This window comes from Blennius ocellaris (assembly GCF_963422515.1).
Source record: "Blennius ocellaris genome assembly, chromosome: 10".
Lineage (NCBI taxonomy): Eukaryota > Metazoa > Chordata > Actinopteri > Blenniiformes > Blenniidae > Blennius > Blennius ocellaris.
Window position 1 is genome coordinate 23643902 of NC_137659.1, and position 16480 is coordinate 23660381.

Sequence of the window (16480 nt, forward strand, 5' to 3'; positions counted from 1 at the left end):
CACACACACACACACACACACACACCATTCAGTCATATCTCATGATGAGGTTTATTGAACAGAAGATGAAAGTGTTGCTGAATCAGTGATTTTTATAAGACACACATCAGAAGAGGTTGATGTATGAGATCAAGAGTCTTTTAGCAAGTGGAGCCAAATGTTCTTGCCCTGTAAAATATTGACATCTAATCTAATATCCCTGTTTCAGTCCTCTTCTCTTTCATGTTTACCCTCTGGGCTCTTCTGCTCCGTGGTCTGCTGAGTCACGAGTGCAGCAACACGCTAAGATAATTCCATCTTCTGCGACACTCTGGAGATGTCAAGTCTCCTTTAGAGCCTCTGAAGTGATTTTAGTGCTCGATGTCCTCTGACACCCCCCTTACACACACACACACACACACACACACACACACAAGTGCTCTTCCGTTTCAGCCTTCTTTATTTTCAGAGGCAGTGTAGTTGCATCCATTTGCTTGCTGCTTTTATGTTGATCTAACAACAGAGTTTGAAATCCTCATCCCTGCTCAGCAGTCCATCCTTGCCTCCTCAGCGGCGAGCGGCCGCCCTGTGACGTTAGCAGACGTCCATCATCCTCGCTGCTGCTGTTAGAGTTCATCTCACCGTGTGAGCATGGCATGGAGCAGGACAAACAAACACAATCCAAGACGAAGAGGCGTGGTGCTGCTTGTAGGACGAGTTGTTTAATCCCTCAGCGTCACGGCTCTGACGTCACGGCTCTCTATCCAAAAACAGCCTTCACTTCTACAGGTCAGCAGCAGTAGCTCGCTGCCGCCCAGGAGAGATTCAGGCCTGCAGGTCAAAGACAAATAAGGTTTAAAACACAAGAACTGGAGAGTCATCTTTAAAGGACTGTTCTGCAACTGGTGGCGGTTTTTAAAGCCATTTCTATCCAGTATACACTCTAATCTGAAAGCACTCATCCACTGGTGTTAAATGTCGAACTATTAGTCTCCTTTGGAAAATGAATGGCTCACATGACTTCTGCTTCCCAGCAAATGTTCCAGGTGTGGAATAGCATTAAAAGAGAGGTTTTAAACATCTGAAAGGTCTGGAGAATGCCTTTTCCTTGCCGCTTTTTATTCCTTTTTATTTAAGAAAAATAGATTTTCATAAATGATTAAAAAAAGAAATCCATGGAGGATAAAATAATCAGTTTAATCAAAACAGACATCTGTAGAATAGACATTTTTTCTGAATGTATTGGAGAGAAATTAAAATGATAAAATAAACTTCCAGTGTGTCACATATGTATCACACAGGGGTCCAATGAGGAAAGACAAACTAACTGCTCTCTGAATGTGTTTACTGGGGATTACAGTGTTATATAAGAATAGTCAACATAACATAATTAGACGTGAGCTCAGCATTGCAGTAAAGTCATGTATCAAAGCCACACAATAAGGCTGAACTGAAAAGACACGCATAATGAATGCAGCTGCATCAAGAGGCTTAATGTTCAAATGAAAATTTTTGTCTTTCAAAAAAATTCAACTCATTTAGGCTTTTTGAACAATTAACTCTTTATTAGCGTGCTTCGTTGGTTGAGTGTTTAGCTTTCAATCAGAATGTTGCAGATTTTATTCCCCATCCCCACATGACGAAGTGTCCTTGAGCAAAACACTGAGTCCCAAACTGCTACCAATGGAGGGACTGATCACCGTGCATGGCAGTCAGAGTTAAGAGAAATAGTCAGAGTTAAGGCAGATAGTCAGAGTTAAGGCAGATAGTCAGAGTTAAGAGAAATAGTCAGAGTTAAGAGAAATAGTCAGAGTTAAGAGAAATAGTCAGAGTTAAGGCAGATAGTCAGAGTTAAGAGAAATAGTCAGAGTTAAGGCAGATAGTCAGAGTTAAGAGAAATAGTCAGAGTTAAGAGAAATAGTCAGAGTTAAGGCAGATAGTCAGAGTTAAGAGAAATAGTCAGAGTTAAGGCAGATAGTCAGAGTTAAGAGAAATAGTCAGAGTTAAGAGAAATAGTCAGAGTTAAGGCGGATAGTCAGAGTTAAGAGAAATAGTCAGAGTTAAGAGAAATAGTCAGAGTTAAGAGAAATAGTCAGAGTTAAGGTGGATAGTCAGAGTTAAGAGAAATAGTCAGAGTTAAGGCAGATAGTCAGAGTTAAGAGAAATAGTCAGAGTTAAGGCAGATAGTCAGAGTTAAGAGAAATAGTCAGAGTTAAGGCAGATAGTCAGAGTTAAGAGAAATAGTCAGAGTTAAGAGAAATAGTCAGAGTTAAGGCAGATAGCCAGAGTTAAGAGAAATAGTCAGAGTTAAGGCAGATAGTCAGAGTTAAGAGAAATAGTCAGAGTTAAGAGAAATAGTCAGAGTTAAGGCAGATAGTCAGAGTTAAGAGAAATAGTCAGAGTTAAGGCAGATAGTCAGAGTTAAGAGAAATAGTCAGAGTTAAGAGAAATAGTCAGAGTTAAGGCGGATAGTCAGAGTTAAGAGAAATAGTCAGAGTTAAGGCAGATAGTCAGAGTTAAGAGAAATAGTCAGAGTTAAGGCAGATAGTCAGAGTTAAGAGAAATAGTCAGAGTTAAGGCAGATAGTCAGAGTTAAGAGAAATAGTCAGAGTCATGGCAGATAGTCAGAGTTAAGGCAGATAGTCAGAGTTAAGAGAAATAGTCAGAGTTAAGAGAAATAGTCAGAGTTAAGGCAGATAGTCAGAGTTAAGAGAAATAGTCAGAGTCATGGCAGATAGTCAGAGTTAAGAGAAATAGTCAGAGTTAAGAGAAATAGTCAGAGTTAAGGCAGATAGTCAGAGTTAAGAGAAATAGTCAGAGTTAAGGCAGATAGTCAGAGTTAAGAGAAATAGTCAGAGTTAAGAGAAATAGTCAGAGTTAAGGCGGATAGTCAGAGTTAAGAGAAATAGTCAGAGTTAAGAGAAATAGTCAGAGTTAAGAGAAATAGTCAGAGTTAAGGCGGATAGTCAGAGTTAAGAGAAATAGTCAGAGTTAAGGCAGATAGTCAGAGTTAAGAGAAATAGTCAGAGTTAAGGCAGATAGTCAGAGTTAAGAGAAATAGTCAGAGTTAAGGCAGATAGTCAGAGTTAAGAGAAATAGTCAGAGTTAAGAGAAATAGTCAGAGTTAAGGCAGATAGTCAGAGTTAAGAGAAATAGTCAGAGTTAAGGCAGATAGTCAGAGTTAAGAGAAATAGTCAGAGTTAAGAGAAATAGTCAGAGTTAAGGCAGATAGTCAGAGTTAAGAGAAATAGTCAGAGTTAAGGCAGATAGTCAGAGTTAAGAGAAATAGTCAGAGTTAAGAGAAATAGTCAGAGTTAAGAGAAATAGTCAGAGTTAAGGCGGATAGTCAGAGTTAAGAGAAATAGTCAGAGTTAAGGCAGATAGTCAGAGTTAAGAGAAATAGTCAGAGTTAAGGCAGATAGTCAGAGTTAAGGCAGATAGTCAGAGTTAAGAGAAATAGTCAGAGTTAAGGCAGATAGTCAGAGTTAAGAGAAATAGTCAGAGTTAAGAGAAATAGTCAGAGTTAAGAGAAATAGTCAGAGTTAAGAGAAATAGTCAGAGTTAAGGCAGATAGTCAGAGTTAAGAGAAATAGTCAGAGTTAAGGCAGATAGTCAGAGTTAAGAGAAATAGTCAGAGTTAAGGCAGATAGTCAGAGTTAAGAGAAATAGTCAGAGTCATGGCAGATAGTCAGAGTTAAGAGAAATAGTCAGAGTCATGGCAGATAGTCAGAGTTAAGAGAAATAGTCAGAGTCATGGCAGATAGTCAGAGTTAAGAGAAATAGTCAGAGTCATGGCAGATAGTCAGAGTTAAGAGAAATAGTCAGAGTCATGGCAGATAGTCAGAGTTAAGAGAAATAGTCAGAGTCATGGCAGATAGTCAGAGTCATGGCAGATAGTCAGAGTTAAGGCAGATAGTCAGAGTTAAGAGAAATAGTCAGAGTCATGGCAGATAGTCAGAGTTAAGGCAGATAGTCAGAGTTAAGAGAAATAGTCAGAGTTAAGAGAAATAGTCAGAGTTAAGGCAGATAGTCAGAGTTAAGAGAAATAGTCAGAGTTAAGACAGATAGTCAGAGTTAAGAGAAATAGTCAGAGTTAAGGCAGATAGTCAGAGTTAAGAGAAATAGTCAGAGTCATGGCAGATAGTCAGAGTTAAGAGAAATAGTCAGAGTCATGGCAGATAGTCAGAGTTAAGAGAAATAGTCAGAGTCATGGCAGATAGTCAGAGTTAAGAGAAATAGTCAGAGTCATGGCAGATAGTCAGAGTTAAGAGAAATAGTCAGAGTCATGGCAGATAGTCAGAGTTAAGAGAAATAGTCAGAGTCATGGCAGATAGTCAGAGTTAAGAGAAATAGTCAGAGTCATGGCAGATAGTCAGAGTCATGGCAGATAGTCAGAGTTAAGGCAGATAGTCAGAGTTAAGGCAGTCCATGTTTTGTAATGTGAGCCAGCAGACAGCATCATTCATACACTTCACATGTACGTATGTGTGTTTCTGCTCCTCTGTTGTTGTGTGACGTATGACGCCCCCCGTGTCATAGCGGCGTGATGGATGGGAGATTTATAAACTCAAATCCCAGCAGGCTCCGCCTGGTGAGAGATTCACTGGCTGGATCTGTAACTCCTCTCCGGGGGTGTGATGAGCTGCAACCCTCCATTCACACATCAGTCACTTCAGACATTAAAATCATCAGTGTGGCTGCTTCCCTTGTCTCCCTGTTCTGTCTCCATTCCTCTAAATGAGTAGAAATGCTGGGAAAAGAGTAAATTACTCTACTTAATGAAATTGGAAATCCTCAGAGCCACTTTCGTTTGCTCGGTGACTGATCTGTGCTCCACATGACTTTATTGCTCCTTTGGTTTCACTGTCTATCCTTAGAAATGACACTAGAATCCATCTATCCATCCATCCATCCATCCCTCCATCCATCCATCCATCCATCCATCCATCCATCCATCCATCCATCCATCCATCCATCCATCCATCCATCCATCCACTAAACCACCATGCCTCTAACCCAAACAAACAATACAAATATCAAAAGCACGTTCAGTTTTCAATACAGCATCATTGGATTTTATGTGGTTGGAAATGTTGATTTAATGGTGTTTATTGTGAGCATATTGAACTGTACCCAGTGGTGTAGTGGTTCGCTCTCTAACGTACAGAGAGAAAGTCTGAGTTTGAGTCCCGGTTGGCCTGGTGTGTGTTATCACTTATTCTCTGGCTCTCCTCCAGTCAGCGGGGATCGACTCCAACACGCCAGGAAAACCACAACCTTCAACACATAATGCTTTTATTTTCAGTCTGACTGTTTCCTACTTATCTCCTCTTCTCCACCTGAGACAAGGACAGCATGTTCCCTGATGTTTTCTAAAGGAGAAACCTTCCGACCTTTCACGTTGGTGACACCAAAGAATAATGAACTCATTAGGGTTGTTTCTTTGCAGTTTAAAGCACACGTATAATCTGGAGGGTTGTTATTCATGTTACTTTGATACTCTCCCTATTTACTCGGGGAAGAGATGATTACTTTCCTGTCCAGCAGTAATGATCAGCGGAGCGTTGACTCTAATGTCGGTCTCAGTTTCTAGATCTCACTGCACGATGACCTGGACCACTTTCTGCCTCAGCAATAACCTCAGCAGCATAAACTCCTTAATTGGTTATATTTTAAAACTTTTGTTGTTCACAATAAGACACTTATTGTAGTTTTCTGTGTTGAAATGAGGCCATATTGAAATCGGGATCGAGGCTCAAATACCTCAGCAAGCAGAGTTTTTCTTATATTTCCTTTAGTTTCATATTGCTTCATATATTTGTCTTTTAACCTCTTGTCTGTGTAATTAAATATTACAAGCTGTTCACAGCAGTGAGAATAGTAAGAGATGTTAGCACAGTCATCCTGAGAAAGATCTCAAAGAAAGCTGATATGCTGATAAGTCTCTCATTTTAGAAAATGTGGAGTTGCAGTGACCTCTATGTATGTGTTTCATGTGAACATGTTTGAATACTTTTATGTTTTTTTTGTTATTCTTTACAATTTTGTAGCCAGGCCTGGAATAAAAAATTTAATGAATTAATTAAAAAAAACCTTAAAAAATGACATTTAAGAAATATATTTTTTTAAATAATAAAAAAATGCTAACAAATAAAACACATTTCATGCAAAGATTTCCTATACATCATTGATCTATAGAATAGTGTTTGATTACCATTGCAAATTTTGGGTGATAATTCAATTCAGTTCAACTTTATTTATATAGCACCAAATACAACACAGTCATTCCTCGGTGCGTTTAACATAGAAAATAAAAAAACCCAACGGATCCACAGGAGCAAGCAGGTTTATTTGCGACTGTGGAAAGAAAAACTCCCTCTAACAGGAAGAAACCTTTGTAGAAACCAGAGTCAGAGGTGGAGGAATTCTGCTGACCGGTTGGGGTGAAAGGATGGAGGAGAGGAGAGGAGAGGAGAGGAGAGGAGAGGAGAGGAGAGGAGAGGAGAGGAGAAGAGAGGAGAGGAGAGGAGAGGAGAGGAGAGAGGAGAGGAGAGGAGAGGAGAGGAGAGGGAAGATAGAGAGAGAGATTAAGAGGATAGAGGAGAGGAGAATTAGGGAAGGCAGAGAGAGAGATTGGGTGGGGAGATACAAACCTCGATTCGGGTAATAAGGCAACTGTGAATTTGAGATGCTAAAGCGAAGAGGCTTTGTTGTTCATACCACTATAAGGAAAACTGCAAAATACAGCATGTCAACAATTAGCCCCACTATCTTTTACAATATTTAGTGTATTTACTTCAATCTAATATGACTAGTTTGTATGGTAAGAGATGCACAGGTTCCTGAATACCCTAAGCCTAACACACTAATGGAGATTGATGATCTTATCTGTTTGAATAAAAGATGAATAAGTGCCTACTAAATGGTAACATTTAAGCATATTGTTGCACAAACCTGAATAAAAACAGAGAGACTGGTATGTTGTCACTGTTTCTCCTCCTTTGTCTTCATCCTGCTCAACTCGTCACACCACCGAGCGAGCGCCTACCTTTCATCCAGCGTCTCCATGGTGACCCTGTCTCTCATCTCCCCCACTGTCTCTTTCCACAGGTACACATCCTCGTCTCCTTCATTACACGCTCACTTTCTGCAGCTCCACACCTTCCTGCAGGCCCACTTTCATTACATTTAGGGTTTATTGTTCCCAGGGCGGCCCAAGCCTCCACTGCTGGTGCTCTTTACTAAACCAAGGGAAAAACAAGTCATTTCTTATCTGCACACTCTTCACTGAAATCTGCGTCAGTGTCAACGACGTGCCGCCCAAACCCCGTGGTGCTGCTTCATGTGTCGTTTCATTGACTCCGCTCAGCCCCGACAGCTCACTGACACACCAGAAATGAGATGAAAATCAGTGGACATGATGCTTTCTGAAGGCAGTGAAAACATTTAATTACACTGATGGACCAGTCAAATCACGAACAGAATAAAATGTGTAAAGAACTTGATAAAACTTCCAACACACATGTTTTTAGCATGTTTTCTAATTTTAGCAGAGGTTTTGTAGCAGACGAAGATGATGAAGACTAGTACACTGATTATACATTGACAAACAAGATATATGCAAATTTACCCAAATAAATACTCCAAATAGTGAATACATGATTGGCCGAACATTAGGTAAAACCAGCAAAAATGTTTACATTAATCACATTTTCTGCCAAAGAATACAAAAAGAAAGGTGGATAATAATATATGAGGCCTATGCACACGTTTTGCACACATTTGAGCCTCATCATGGGTGTCCAGCTCGTCCAGCTCGTCCAGCTCGTCCAGCTCGTCCAGCTCGTCCAACTCTGAGCCAATTATCTGGAGAGAAGTAGGTTCTTGTCTTCAGGGCGCTTGTGGTTTGGGAAACAGAGATGAAGGTGATTAGTGCCACAATATGTTGTCGAAGTCATTAAGACAGAGGAGTGGATGTAAGGAGAGGAGTGTGCAGTCTGAGGAGAGCAGGCAGAGATGAAGGTGTCTCTTTGAAAAGGGCACATGTCCACGTCATGCTGCAGGAATGCAGCAGAGAGCCAGTGGGAGTGGATCCAGCTTCATCTCTGCATTAATGAGGTTCAACAGCCAACTTTCTAGTGCCTCTTCCACTAATGGTCTGCCTTTGTTATTTTTTTGTTTTGTTTTGGGGGTTTTTTCCCCCAAAAAAGAGACATTCTGACATTTTGGGAAATATGCTAACTCATTTTCTGGTGATATATAACCAGTTTGAATAAAGATCTGTTGCAGACGAGATGAAGGTTTGTTTGTTCATTAAGATTCTATTGTGCAGAGAATTTCGCTCCAAATCAGATGAGATTCCTGGGATTTATTCACACTTCTGCCAGAAGTTAATATTCATAATTTGAAAGCCCTGCTCCTTTCTAGGAGGAGTTTATGAAATGATTTTACCAGATTCTAATCATGTAATTTGGTGGGATTATTAATTTTAACCTTTACTAAATGCATTTAGTAGATTTTAATGCTCGTCAGTTCTAAAGTCCTCTGATCATGTGATTTCATATGGTAATACACTTTTTGAGAAGCAAATGTAGTTGGAGTGGGAGCTTGTTCCATGTGGCCTGTAGAAGTTGTCTTTTTATTTCATAAAGAAATGGTCAATGTCTCTTATTTATTATAATTGTATTCCTTTTTTAATATTTAGTTGATTAATTACCCACAGTTGTTGTTGTTGTTGTTGTTGTTGTTCTTCTTCTTCTTCTTCTTCTTCTTCTTCTTCTTCTTCTTCTTCTTCTTCTTATTATTATTATTATTATTATTATTATTATTGGAGCCTTGACATGACATCAACTTCCTTCTGGTTCCTTGATAGCGTCAGTAGCATATTGTTGCCATAGCAGCCAGAAAACTCATTGGCTTGTGGAGAAAGCTGAATGGACGTAGGTCAAAATGAAACACCAAGGATCGTATACAGGAACTAGATGGGTTAGATGAAAATAAAGTTACATTTGTTGCTTGGAAAGTTATTCAAATGAAGCTATCTTGAAAAAGAGCAATTTCCACTGAAAATAGAAGGCACGTCTGTTTAACTCTGCAGTCACGTGACCTGGAAACATGCCCATGTTACATTTTAAGAGCCGGTTTGTTTCAATGTTGTGATATGATCTGTGGACAAACTTTGGTCTCACACAGTTTGTAGTGACACTGGTTGTCAAACTACAGAGGGGGTCAAACTACATCTCAACACATGAAGTCTGTCAACACCCACATGGAAAAAACCTATATAAACATATATGTTTTAATATAGGTTTTGATATAGGTTTGGCATATATGTGACATATATAAAATTGGCCGTTTTCCTATATGTTGTATACATATATGTACATATATGTACATATATGTGCGCATGTATGCACACATATATGTATATAACATATAGGAAAATGGCCAATTTTATATATTTCACATATATGCCAAACCTATATGCGCATGTATGCACACATATATGTACATATATGTACATAACATATAGGAAAACGGCCAATTTTATATATGTCACATATATTCCAAACCTATATGCGCATATACGCACACCTATATGTTCCAATATATGCAAACCTATATGTGCCCATATATGCACACCTATATGTGCCCATGTATGCACACATATATGTACGTAAAATATAGGAAAATGGCCAATTTTATATATGCCACATATATCCTAACCTTTATATAGGTTCTTTCCATGTGGGCCCACACTGGATGCTGTTATTTGCTCAGTGACCCTAGCTGGAATCGAACCAGGGTCTCCTGTGCACCAGTCCGTTGCCTTGCCACCTGAGCTATATATATATATATATATATAAAAATATGTACCTATCTGTGCATATAGGTCCATATATGTGCATAAAATATAGGAAAATGGCCAATTTTATATATGTCACATATATTCAAAACCTATATCAAAACCTATATTAAAACATATATATTTATATAGGTTCTGTCCATGTGGGACTTTCCATATATGCAGCATATATGCAGCATATATGCAGCATATATGCAGCATATATGTGCATATATGTGCATATATGCAGCATATATATGGTCATATATGCAGCATATATTGTCATATATGTGCATATATGCAGCCCATACATTGTCATATATGTGCATATATGCAGCATTTATGTGCATATATGCAGCATATATGTGCATATATGCAGCATATATATGGTCATATATGTGCACATATGCAGCATATATATATGGTCATATATGTGCATATATGCAGCATTTATGTGCATATATGCAGCATATATGTGCATATATGTGCATATATGCAGCATATATATGGTCATATATGTGCATATATGCAGCATTTATGTGCATATATGCAGCATATATATTGTCATATATTGTCATATATGTGCATATATACAGCATATATATTGTCATATATGTGCATATATGCTGCATATAGGTTTCATATATGTGCATATATCCTCATATAGGTTCTTTCCATGTGGGCATGACAACATTTCTGCATTGACATGAAGAACAGCAGTCTGCAATGGACAAGTCTGATCACAGTCACGGTGCCAGTCAGACTCTATTAGGACGCATAGCAAGTATTTCTATGTGTAGAAACAAAACCAGCCGTTTATCTACAGAGTTCATGTGGCGAGTCAGACCTGTGACGTCTGTGTGGAGATTCACTGCAGATAATCTGTCAGGTCTTCCCACACAGGAGTCGCAGGATCAACTCCCACTGAGGCGCAAACTTCAAAGTTGGCCTTGAAATGACGTGGTTCCAGAACAAAAATATCTCAAGAAAAAGAAAGGAACCAAGACAATACAGAACCCTCCGAAACGTTAAGAAACTAAATAAGATCAATTTAAAAGCACATAAATAAATCGCCAGGTCGCAGAATAAAATGATGAAAACACAGGAAGTCATTATGAGAAGAGTTGTGGCTTTGGGACTTTTAATATGTTTCCTAGTTCGTATTCTGAACTCTGCACTGGTCAAACATCTGAGGGTGAATGAATGAATCCTGTGATTGTCTCCCTGTTCATCCTGCAGGCTTCCGTTCTCCTGTAGATGGTGAACATTGATGTGTTGTGGAGATGTTGGGGGTGATCTGTAGTCACTGAGCTTCCAGGCGTTCTGCTAACATCCCCCTCTATGTGTTGCTATTATTGTCACATATCTCCAGGTCTCAAAGATCACAACCCTCAAATTCTCTCTCATGACATCAGCAGTCATTTTCTGTCCCGACTTAACTCCTCTTCAGCTCTCCTCCCTCGCCGCCTCCTGCTGAGCCATCAGCCTCAGCGCTGCTCTTCCTCTCTTCCTGCTCGTCGCCCCACCCTTCGCTTTTTTTAAACCTCGTATATTCTAATGACTGCGAGTGCTCTGAATCATCCCTGTGTGTGTGTGTGTGTGTGCGTGTGTGTGTGTATACGTGCTCAGATTGTGTTGGGGCCTGTGTTGAGGATACAGTGTGACGCACTCGCTGACGTCGCTGCAGGCCGAGGCAGGATGTGCTCATCGATGAAAAAACAACAAAACGACCAACAACCTGTCAATGAAGAGAGCACAATGAGAAAACAATAGCAACTGAAAAGCAGCTTGAAAATATGAAAGAAGCACTAAAACATTGAGCTCGACCACATTTATGAAAGGAAACGAGTGAAGTGGAGCCGCCAGCAGATCCCGTGTGAAAAACAAACAACCCTAGTTAAAGCAACGTGTTCTGGCTCCTAATTGGACCGCGACCTTGTTGCCTTGATAATTGGTTGCTCCTCCAGAAGTATGTAGCTCCGTTTCATGAAACATACAGTGTCCAAGCAACAGTGAGACAAAGTATCCCTCCTCTTCCTCTTCCTCTTCCTCCTCTGCAGCCTGCAGGAAGCCTGTGACTCACTGCATCTGCATGTATACATTCATCTGATGGATTTATTTCCTTCACCACAGATTCATGATCAGATCTCTTGTTTTGATATGTGAATTTTAAATAAGCACTCTATTTTTGTCCTCCTGTTTGTCCCTCTACAGTCAATCGTCTCATCTCCCCGTTTGTTTGTGCTCTCGTTCATCGACCCCTCCGTCACTCCCTCCTTCCCTCTCTCCTCCATGTTGCCTGTTTTTCAGCCTGTTTTCTGTTCATCCCTCCTCCTCCTCTCCTCCTCCTGCTCTCTTTCTCCTCCTCCTCCTCCCTTTCTTCACCTGTGCTTCATCTCTGCAGTCTCCATCTCTTCCTCCACCACTGCCTGTAGACGGTGCGATGATGCCGTCCTGCCCCCCCCCCCCCCCCCCCCCCCCCCCCCCCCAGCCCCCCAATGCTATAAATACCCCGCTCTGGTGAGTCATCGCCCAGACATATCAGTTGCCTCTCTCCCATCCTCACCCCCACTTCCTCCTCCTTGCTTCAGTGCTCCATCTCATTACCAGACCTCACACGTTCTTCAGCTTCCAATTTGGCTCTGGCAACAAGATGACCCAGCCGAGCCGGGCCGAGGTGGGCCGGGCCGAGCCGGGGCCGTGGCCACGGCTCGGCATGGAGCCGGCAGCGGAACCAAGCACCAGGCCCTCAGAGGTCAACTCGACACTAAACACAACAGATAAGCAGGAATGAACACGTTCTTTTCAAAAAAAGAAACATCACATTCATCACATTCATTAACTATGAGGGGAAATGTTCCTGGACTTCTCTCATCAGCACCTTCAGTGAACAACATGAGAGTCAAAGACAGTTGCACAAAAGAAACACCAAACCAACTTTGATCTGATCATGTTTCTCTATGTCTCTGGCTCACCTGGTCTCTCTTTCTTTCCTCTCATTCTCCCATCCAGAGCGGCAGAAAGTCTCCTCCTCCTCTGGTCCTGCAGCTTCTCCTCCTCCTCCTCTGGTCCTGCAGCTTCTCCTCCTCCTCCTCTGGTCCTGCAGCTTCTCCTCCTCCTATTTTCTGCAGCTTCTCCTCCTCCTCTTCTGGTCCTGCAGCTTCTCCTCCTCCTCTTCTGGTCCTGCAGCTTCTCCTCCTCCTCTTCTGGTGCTGCAGCTTCTTCTCCTCCTCTTCTGGTCCTGCAGGTTCTCCTCCTCCTCTTTTCTGCAGCTTCTCCTCCTCCTCTTCTGGTACTGCAGCTTCTTCTCCTCCTCTTCTGGTCCTGCAGCTTCTCCTCCTCCTCTTTTCTGCAGCTTCTCCTTCTTCTCTTCTGGTCCTGCAGCCTCTCCTCCTCCTCTTTTCTGCAGGTTCTCCTTCTCCTCCTCTGGTGCTGCAGCTTCTCCTCCTCCTCCTCTTTCTTCCTGTTCAAAAGCACTTGTTTCTTTCCATCATCTCCTCTGCTTGTTCGTGTAACAACAACAACAACAACAACAACAACAACAACAACAACAACAACAACAACAACAACAACAACAATAATAATAATCATTATTATTATTGTTATTCAAAAGTGTTTTACATTTAAGTGCCTTTTAAAGCAGGGTCTTTAAAAGGCTTATTGTACAAAGTTAGCATGTTCTACCTGTGCATAGCTTTTCACCAGGTTTCCTCTCACTGTCTAAAAACACGTGTTTGAGTTTATTTGATGACTTTAAATTGTTAAATTAAATTGTCTCTCATTGTGTTTGTCCTGTGATGGACTGTCAGCTCACCTCATTTCATCATCTTAAGGTAAAAACTCTTAATATGTCATGATAGCAAAGTGTTGAGAGTAGCGAGCCAGACAAACTCTCTTATTCTTCTTTTTGTTGGGGAAAATAGATTTTTATTTTTGCAAGAAAAGGTTGCAATTGGTCCAAACATTGCACAGTTTTGTATGTATGCTCCACAAGAAAAATCAGTCAAATAAGAAGAAATTTATTCAAAGAACACAATATCACAATATCTGAATGAAAATATAGAAATGTACTTTTCATTCACTACAGCTTGTAATTTTCAAAGTTGGGTCAACAAAGAAGTTACGTTCTTCGTCTCCATGTATTTATTTATTGGGGCGTGCATATGTGTTTTTTATATACTGCATTGATCCCCAGAGGGGAAATTCCTTTTCGAATTGTCCATCCGTAGCAGCCGCACAGAACCCTTGGAGGAGCTCAAGGACCCCCATTGTATGTATGTATGTATGTATATACATACCGTACATGCATGCATGCTATGTACCATATGTATGCATTTCGCCAACTTTCACCCCAAATTGCATAACATTTGTCACCATCCAACAACCAATCGATTGGTAAATGGTAAATGGTCTAGATTTATATAGCGCCTTCTAACCACACTGAGGTAGTCCCAAAGCGCTTTACATATCAGCTCATTCACCCATTCACGCTCACATTCACACACCAATGGGACAGAGCTGCCATGCAAGGCGCTAGTCGACCACTGGGAGCAATTTAGGGTTCAGTGTCTTGCCCAAGGACACTTCGACACATAGACCGGTGTAGACTGGGATCGAACCTCCGACCTCTCACTCCGAAGACGCTCCCTGCTCAGTGTTTCACACAGTGATGAAGCTATCTGACAAGCTCGTTAGCATCGATATGAGCTAATGGCTATCATGCTTGCTATGGCATTGGCGAAGGACTTCACTCTACCGAGTTTAGCTCTAGTTTCAACAAGCGATTGAGGTGCAAACGTTTAATAATTGCAAAGGTCGGTGCTGAGTAAAGATCATAAGCTGCAACGGAGATCTGTCTAAACTTAAAAACGCTCCTGCAGAAACATGCACTTAAAGATGTTAGAACCATCATTAGTACTAATTATCTGTTGAAATAATATACATTTATATTAATTAAATATATGTTTTAACTAATTTCATGAAATATAATATACAATAAATAGACTGAAGTATAATGGGGATTATGGAAGGAAATTATTCAAATATGACAAATAAATACAGACACATTTATTCTATCACCGACCTTTGGTTCATTTATATGTGACATTTGAACACCGAAAGCACCTGGTTAAAATCAGTGGATGTTAAATGTTGGGATATTTGACACGGTATTCAGTGTTTTTCCTCTCTCACAGCAGCGTGGTGTGCATCACAAATAAATGTCATAATGTGTCTTTCATGCAAACAGTGAAGTTGTGTTGGAAATGTTTGTTTTGTGTTGAACTGCGGGTTGTTATGTTTTTTTTGTTGAGCCTTTTTCACTTGCTACTTCATGTTGTTGAGCTCTGAGCTGCTGCTATCTGACTGTGTTCATCTGCGCATGCTTCTGCTTTTAACATGTACCGAGGATGCCTGTTATTGGCCAGAGGTACAAACAAACCGACAAACAAACAAACAAACAAACAAATAAATAATAAATAAGGTCTGCTTCATATACATTTCTTCCGTAAATATTCTTCTTGAAATAGCAGAGCAGTTCATCTCTCCCTCCTCTGCAGCTCGACCTCAACCATTATTTCTCACCCAGTCTCACAGATCCTCTCAACAGTCCAGCATGATCTGTCCGTCCCCCATCCTCTCCCCGCCACCATCTTTCATCCTCACTCCTTCCAGACACCGCCCACGTTCCTCTCAGGAAGTCCAGAGGAAGCCGAGGTTCATCTTTGCTCATCCTTGGGTAAACGCCAACATGGCTTATTGGCAGAGGGGTGTGTGCATGAAGCACAAACGTAGATACAAAGTTTTCTTGCGCACTTCTGAGTCATAAGTCAACAGGAAGGAGAGAGAGAGAGAGAGAGAGAGAGAGAGAGAGAGAGAGAGAGAGAGAGAGAGAGAGAGGTGTCAGAGGCAAAGTTAAGATTCGTACATTCTGGAAGATGTCCTTCACTGTTTCCTGCAGCTCTGTGCTGTTGTTTTCTTTGTAGTGAGGTCTGTGTGTGTGCGTGTGTGGTCGTCACTAATGAAGAGAGCGCTATGCCCTCTGACTCACTCACCTCGTCCCTCAGGACCGGAGGGAGATGGAGGGATTGGTGAGGAGTGGAGAAGAGATGGAGAGAGATGGGAGGAGATAAAGGGAGATGGGGGATATGGAGGAGATGGAGGGATATGGAGGGAGATGGGGATATGGAGGGAGATGGGGGATATGGAGGGAGATGGGGGATATGGAGGGAGATGGGGGATATGGAGGGATATGGAGGGAGATGGGGGATATGGAGGGATATGGAGGAGATGGAGGGAGATGGAGGGATATGGAGGAGATGGAGGGAGATGGAGGAGATGGAGGGAGATGGAGGGAGATGGGGGATATGGAGGGAGATGGGGGATATGGAGGGAGATGGGGGATATGGAGGGAGATGGGGGATATGGAGGGAGATGGGGGATATGGAGGGAGATGGGGGATATGGAGGGATATGGAGGGAGATGGGGGATATGGAGGAGATGGAGGGAGATGGAGGAGATGGAGGGATATGGAGGGAGATGGGGGATATGGAGGAGATGGAGGGATATGGAGGGAGATGGGGATATGGAGGGAGATGGGGGATATGGAGGGAGATGGGGGATATGGAGGGAGATGGGGGATATGGAGGGATATGGAGG